Raw genomic sequence first — 9,574 nt, 5'->3', positions numbered from 1 at the left:
AAATTAAAAAAAGTTAGTTTTAAGAAATTTAAAGTAATATATTATTATTATTATTATTATTATTATTATTATTTGTATGTTAATCAGGCAGTACATAGCACACCCAGACCCCATTAGTAGTTTAAGTAATACATTATTATTATTATTATTATTATTATTATTATTATTATTATTATTATTTGTATGTTAATCAGGCAGTACATAACACACCCAGACCCCATTAGTAGTTTAAGTAATACATTATTATTATTATTATTATTATTATTATTATTATTATTATTATTATTTGTATGTTAATCAGGCAGTACATAACACACCCAGACCCCATTAGTAGTTTAAGTAATACATTATTATTATTATTATTATTATTATTATTATTATTATTATTATTTTGTATGTTAATCAGGCAGTACATAACACACCCAGACCCCCATTAGTAGTTTAAGTAATACATTATTATTATTATTATTATTATTATTATTATTATTATTATTATTATTTGTATGTTAATCAGGCAGTACATAACACACCCAGACCCCATTAGTAGTTTAAGTAATACATTATTATTATTATTATTATTATTATTATTATTATTATTATTATTATTATTTGTATGTTAATCAGGCAGTACATAACACCCCCAGACCCCCATTAGTAGTTTAAGTAATACATTATTATTATTATTATTATTATTATTATTATTATTATTATTTGTATGTTAATCAGGCAGTACATAACACACCCAGACCCCCATTAGTAGTTTAAGTAATACATTATTATTATTATTATTATTATTATTATTATTATTATTTGTATGTTAATCAGGCAGTACATAACACCCCTTAGACCACCATTAGTAGTTTAAGTAATACATTATTATTATTATTATTATTATTATTATTATTATTATTATTATTTGTATGTTAATCAGGCAGTACATAACACACCCAGACCCCCATTAGTAGTTTAAGTAATACATTATTATTATTATTATTATTATTATTATTATTATTATTTGTATGTTAATCAGGCAGTACATAACACCCCCAGACTCCCATTAGTAGTTTAAGTAATACATTATTATTATTATTATTATTATTATTATTATTATTATTATTATTATTTGTATGTTAATCAGGCAGTACATAACACACCCAGACCCCCATTAGTAGTTTAAGTAATACATTATTATTATTATTATTATTATTATTATTATTTGTATGTTAATCAGGCAGTACATAACACACCCAGACCCCATTAGTAGTTTAAGTAATACATTATTATTATTATTATTATTATTATTATTATTATTATTATTATTTGTATGTTAATCAGGCAGTACATAACACCCCCAGACCCCATTAGTAGTTTAAGTAATACATTATTATTATTATTATTATTATTATTATTATTATTATTATTATTTGTATGTTAATCAGGCAGTACATAACACACCCAGACCCCATTAGTAGTTTAAGTAATACATTATTATTATTATTATTATTATTATTATTATTATTATTTGTATGTTAATCAGGCAGTACATAACACCCCCATTAGTAGTTTAAGTAATACATTATTATTATTATTATTATTATTATTATTATTATTATTATTATTATTATTATTTGTATGTTAATCAGGCAGTACATAACACACCCAGACCCCATTAGTAGTTTAAGTAATACATTATTATTATTATTATTATTATTATTATTATTATTATTTGTATGTTAATCAGGCAGTACATAACACCCAGACCCCATTAGTAGTTTAAGTAATACATTATTATTATTATTATTATTATTATTATTATTATTATTATTATTATTTGTATGTTAATCAGGCAGTACATAACACACCCAGACCCCCATTAGTAGTTTAAGTAATACATTATTATTATTATTATTATTATTATTATTATTATTATTATTATTTGTATGTTAATCAGGCAGTACATAACACACCCAGACCCCCATTAGTAGTTTAAGTAATACATTATTATTATTATTATTATTATTATTATTATTATTATTTGTATGTTAATCAGGCAGTACATAACACACCCAGACCCCATTAGTAGTTTAGGTAATACATTATTATTATTATTATTATTATTATTATTATTATTATTATTATTATTATTTGTATGTTAATCAGGCAGTACATAACACACCCAGACCCCATTAGTAGTTTAAGTAATACATTATTATTATTATTATTATTATTATTATTATTATTATTATTATTATTATTTGTATGTTAATCAGGCAGTACATAACACCCCAGACCCTTATTAGTAGTTTAAGTAATACATTATTATTATTATTATTATTATTATTATTGTTATTATTATTGTTATATGTTAATCAGGCAGTACATAACGTACCCAAACTCCCATTACTAGTTTAAGTAATACATTATTATTATTATTATTATTATTATTATTATTATTATTATTATTATTATTTGTATGTTAATCAGGCAGTACATAACACACCCAGACCCCCATTAGTAGTTTAAGTAATACATTATTATTATTATTATTATTATTATTATTATTATTATTATTATTATTATTATTATTATTATTATTATTTGTATGTTAATCAGGCAGTACATAAGACCCCCATAAGTAGTTTAAGTAATACATTATTATTATTATTATTATTATTATTATTATTATTATTATTATTATTATTTGTATGTTAATCAGGCAGTACATAACACACCCAGACCCCCATTAGTAGTTTAAGTAATACATTATTATTATTATTATTATTATTATTATTATTATTATTTGTATGTTAATCAGGCAGTATATAACATACCCAGACCCCCATTAGTAGTTTAAGTAATACATTATTATTATTATTATTATTATTATTATTATTATTTGTATGTTAATCAGGCAGTACATAACACGCCCAGACCCCATTAGTAGTTTAAGTAATACATTATTATTATTATTATTATTATTATTATTATTATTATTATTATTTGTATGTTAATCAGGCAGTACATAACACCCCCAGACCCCATTAGTAGTTTAAGTAATACATTATTATTATTATTATTATTATTATTATTATTATTATTATTATTTGTATGTTAATCAGGCAGTACATAACACACCCAGACCCCATTAGTAGTTTAAGTAATACATTATTATTATTATTATTATTATTATTATTATTATTATTATTTGTATGTTAATCAGGCAGTACATAACACACCCAGACCCCCATTAGTAGTTTAAGTAATACATTATTATTATTATTATTATTATTATTATTATTATTATTTGTATGTTAATCAGGCAGTACATAACACCCAGACCCCCATTAGTAGTTTAAGTAATACATTATTATTATTATTATTATTATTATTATTATTATTATTATTATTATTATTATTTGTATGTTAATCAGGCAGTACATAACACACCCAGACCCCATTAGTAGTTTAAGTAATACATTATTATTATTATTATTATTATTATTATTATTATTATTATTATTATTATTATTTGTATGTTAATCAGGCAGTACATAACACACCCAGACCCCCATTAGTAGTTTAAGTAATACATTATTATTATTATTATTATTATTATTATTATTATTATTATTATTATTATTTGTATGTTAATCAGGCAGTACATAACACACCCAGACCCCATTAGTAGTTTAAGTAATACATTATTATTATTATTATTATTATTATTATTATTATTATTATTTGTATGTTAATCAGGCAGTACATAACACACCCAGACCCCCATTAGTAGTTTAAGTAATACATTATTATTATTATTATTATTATTATTATTATTATTATTATTATTATTTGTATGTTAATCAGGCAGTACATAACACACCCAGACCCCCATTAGTAGTTTAAGTAATACATTATTATTATTATTATTATTATTATTATTATTATTATTATTATTATTATTTGTATGTTAATCAGGCAGTACATAACACCCCCAGACCCCCATTAGTAGTTTAAGTAATACATTATTATTATTATTATTATTATTATTATTATTATTATTATTATTATTATTATTTGTATGTTAATCAGGCAGTACATAACACCCCAGACCCCCATTAGTAGTTTAAGTAATACATTATTATTATTATTATTATTATTATTATTATTATTATTATTATTATTATTATTTTGTATGTTAATCAGGCAGTACATAACACACCCAGACCCCCATTAGTAGTTTAAGTAATACATTATTATTATTATTATTATTATTATTATTATTATTATTATTATTATTTGTATGTTAATCAGGCAGTACATAACACACCCAGACCCCCATTAGTAGTTTAAGTAATACATTATTATTATTATTATTATTATTATTATTATTATTATTATTATTATTGTATGATAATCAGGCAGGACATAACACACCCAGACCCCATTAGTAGTTTAAGTAATACATTATTATTATTATTATTATTATTATTATTATTATTATTATTATTATTTGTATGTTAATCAGGCAGTACATAACACACCCACACCCCCATTAGTAGTTTAAGTAATACATTATTATTATTATTATTATTATTATTATTATTATTATTATTATTATTATTATTATTTGTATGTTAATCAGGCAGTACATAACACCCCCATTAGTAGTTTAAGTAATACATTATTATTATTATTATTATTATTATTATTATTATTATTATTATTATTTGTATGTTAATCAGGCAGTACATAACACACCCAGACCCCCATTAGTAGTTTAAGTAATACATTATTATTATTATTATTATTATTATTATTATTATTATTATTATTATTTGTATGTTAATCAGGCAGTACATAACACACCCAGACCCCATTAGTAGTTTAAGTAATACATTATTATTATTATTATTATTATTATTATTATTATTATTATTTGTATGTTAATCAGGCAGTACATAACACACCCAGACCCCCATTAGTAGTTTAAGTAATACATTATTATTATTATTATTATTATTATTATTATTATTATTATTATTATTTGTATGTTAATCAGGCAGTACATAACACACCCAGACCCCATTAGTAGTTTAAGTAATACATTATTATTATTATTATTATTATTATTATTATTATTATTATTATTATTTGTATGTTAATCAGGCAGTACATAACACCCCCAGACCCCCATTAGTAGTTTAAGTAATACATTATTATTATTATTATTATTATTATTATTATTATTATTATTATTATTTGTATGTTAATCAGGCAGTACATAACACCCCAGACCCCATTAGTAGTTTAAGTAATACATTATTATTATTATTATTATTATTATTATTATTATTTGTATGTTAATCAGGCAGTACATAACACCCCCAGACCCCCATTAGTAGTTTAAGTAATACATTATTATTATTATTATTATTATTATTATTATTATTATTAGTATGTTAATCAGGCAGTACATAACGCACCCAGACCCCATTAGTAGTTTAAGTAATACATTATTATTATTATTATTATTATTATTATTATTATTATTTGTATGTTAATCAGGCAGTACATAACACACCCAGACCCCCATTAGTAGTTTAAGTAATACATTATTATTATTATTATTATTATTATTATTATTATTATTATTATTATTTGTATGTTAATCAGGCAGTACATAACACACCCAGACCCCATTAGTAGTTTAAGTAATACATTATTATTATTATTATTATTATTATTATTATTATTATTATTTGTATGTTAATCAGGCAGTACATAACACCCCCAGACCCCCATTAGTAGTTTAAGTAATACATTATTATTATTATTATTATTATTATTATTATTATTATTTGTATGTTAATCAGGCAGTACATAACACCCCCAGACCCCATTAGTAGTTTAAGTAATACATTATTATTATTATTATTATTATTATTATTATTATTATTATTATTATTATTATTATTTGTATGTTAATCAGGCAGTACATAACACACCCAGACCCCCATTAGTAGTTTAAGTAATACATTATTATTATTATTATTATTATTATTATTATTATTATTATTATTTGTATGTTAATCAGGCAGTACATAACACACCCAGACCCCCATTAGTAGTTTAAGTAATACATTATTATTATTATTATTATTATTATTATTATTATTATTATTTGTATGTTAATCAGGCAGTACATAACACACCCAGACCCCCATTAGTAGTTTAAGTAATACATTATTATTATTATTATTATTATTATTATTATTATTATTATTATTATTATTTGTATGTTAATCAGGCAGTACATAACACACCCAGACCCCATTAGTAGTTTAAGTAATACATTATTATTATTATTATTATTATTATTATTATTATTATTTGTATGTTAATCAGGCAGTACATAACACCCCCATTAGTAGTTTAAGTAATACATTATTATTATTATTATTATTATTATTATTATTATTATTATTATTTGTATGTTAATCAGGCAGTACATAACACCCCCAGACCCCATTAGTAGTTTAAGTAATACATTATTATTATTATTATTATTATTATTATTATTATTATTTGTATGTTAATCAGGCAGTACATAACACACCCAGACCCCCATTAGTAGTTTAAGTAATACATTATTATTATTATTATTATTATTATTATTATTATTATTATTATTATTATTATTTGTATTTTAATCAGGCAGTACATAACACCCCCAGACCCCATTAGTAGTTTAAGTAATACATTATTATTATTATTATTATTATTATTATTATTATTATTTGTATGTTAATCAGGCAGTACATAACACCCCCAGACCCCCATTAGTAGTTTAAGTAATACATTATTATTATTATTATTATTATTATTATTATTATTATTATTATTATTATTTGTATGTTAATCAGGCAGTACATAACACACCCAGACCCCCATTAGTAGTTTAAGTAATACATTATTATTATTATTATTATTATTATTATTATTATTTGTATGTTAATCAGGCAGTACATAACACCCAGACCCCCATTAGTAGTTTAAGTAATACATTATTATTATTATTATTATTATTATTATTATTATTATTATTTGTATGTTAATCAGGCAGTACATAACACACCCAGACCCCCATTAGTAGTTTAAGTAATACATTATTATTATTATTATTATTATTATTATTATTATTTGTATGTTAATCAGGCAGTACATAACACACCCAGACCCCATTAGTAGTTTAAGTAATACATTATTATTATTATTATTATTATTATTATTATTATTATTATTATTATTATTATGTTAATCAGGCAGTACATAACACCCCAGACCCCCATTAGTAGTTTAAGTAATACATTATTATTATTATTATTATTATTATTATTATTATTATTATTTGTATGTTAATCAGGCAGTACATAACACACCCAGACCCCATTAGTAGTTTAAGTAATACATTATTATTATTATTATTATTATTATTATTATTATTATTATTTGTATGTTAATCAGGCAGTACATAACACCCCCAGACCCCCATTAGTAGTTTAAGTAATACATTATTATTATTATTATTATTATTATTATTATTATTATTATTTGTATGTTAATCAGGCAGTACATAACACGCCAGACCCCCATTAGTAGTTTAAGTAATACATTATTATTATTATTATTATTATTATTATTATTATTATTATTATTATTATTATTTGTATGTTAATCAGGCAGTACATAACACCACCCAGACCCCATTAGTAGTTTAAGTAATACATTATTATTATTATTATTATTATTATTATTATTATTATTATTATTATTATTATTATTTGTATGTTAATCAGGCAGTACATAACACACCCAGACCCCCATTAGTAGTTTAAGTAATACATTATTATTATTATTATTATTATTATTATTATTATTATTATTATTATTATTATTATTATTTGTATGTTAATCAGGCAGTACATAACACACCCAGACCCCCATTAGTAGTTTTTCCTGATGGTAAATTTAACAAGGTCAGAAAATTGAAACTCTGATTTCATCTTGTCCTGATTTCTTACAGTTATCCAAACTGTTTATCAGTGTTGCAAGAGAAGTAATGTTTGTCATGTAAAGTCAGCCTATTTCGCAATGTGGAATCCATTGACTAGCATACATGTCAAGCCTTCTGGTAATGTTGATTTGATGGTATAGGGTTGCCACTAGTTTTATTATGGTGATGGTGATGGTGATAGTGCAGTGTCCATCATAGTAATGTATACTTTAGTGGATATGACCCACTCAGGAATGTGTAGGATACTTTGTAGACAGAGAGATCTTTCAGTCTGTCAGAGCAGCTATGCTTACTGAGACCTGAGATCTTTTTTGTTGAGGAAACAAAGTATTTTGAGCTGCTTTCCGTACTTTGTGAGGTATGCGCCAATGTGGGCACTGTTTTCAGTGATGTGCCTAATAAAGGATGAATACAGTAAAGGTATAACTTAGTTGGAACTTGAGGAGATACAACAAAGGATATGCTGTGTAAAGAAAAGGATTTTACAACCACCACAGAGCATGGTGTTCAAAGGAGAATGTGTCAACAATATAGAGACCCTACTACCTGGTGACTGTGCCAGAGTGAGATATCTGTAAAGTAAGTGGTACAGATACAAGCTTTATCAACCTAAACAATGATGCACATATATATATATATATATATATATATATATATATATATATATATATATATATATATACGCACAAAGAAACCCTAAACAGGTTGTCAGTGACACACATGCACACAACACTTACGGCACATACAAAGGACCAGAAACATTGACTCACATATGAGGATGTGCTCACATGTAACTTACCCAAACCTCAAAGTCCTCTCAAACACAATCCTCAGAAACACTGCATGCACACAAATAAGACAACTCCCATCACAACACATAAAACCATATCTCACTGTGCTTCAACTATCAAGACAGTGAAGCTTAACAGCACACAATCCAATGTTTTGTTTGTAGCAGACTCCATTGTGAGACATACAGATGTCCCTCTCACTAGGCTGGATAATGAGAAGTTTACAGTTCATTGCCTGTCAGGGACCAAGAGTTATCCCATCATGCAAGCACTGAGGTCACTAAACCTCAAGTACCAGTATGAGTCCATGTGGATGTGAGTGACCTGAGATGTACCTCCAAAGGACCACATGAACAGAAACATGGTTGAGCTCTCTGAATATGTGACACAGGCAGGTATGAGCCAACCACTGAGCAGCATTACACTGTCTTCATAGATGATGCCACAATACTAACAGAAAATGACATCCCCTTTGAATTTTTTCCCTACAAATTGTCCTTTACCATGGCTCAACTGCAAAGTGGTTTGCCACTGTTTCATGGCCGCTGCAATGTAATCAATCACTATAGGGTGTATCTTATAAATTTTTAAGCCCTGTTTCATCCATGAATGTGGGATCCTGGCAAATGCTTTTTTGTAGTTTATCCATGCTGTATTTACATTTTTCCTTAATGAATTTATTTAACAAAAAATGATTCTTGGTTCAATA

The sequence above is a fragment of the Protopterus annectens genome, chromosome 10.part0 (genome assembly GCF_019279795.1).
Source record: "Protopterus annectens isolate FY-2018-M chromosome 10.part0, PAN1.0, whole genome shotgun sequence".
NCBI classification, from domain to species: domain Eukaryota; kingdom Metazoa; phylum Chordata; order Ceratodontiformes; family Protopteridae; genus Protopterus; species Protopterus annectens.
Note: the sequence above shows the minus strand (reverse complement) of the source record.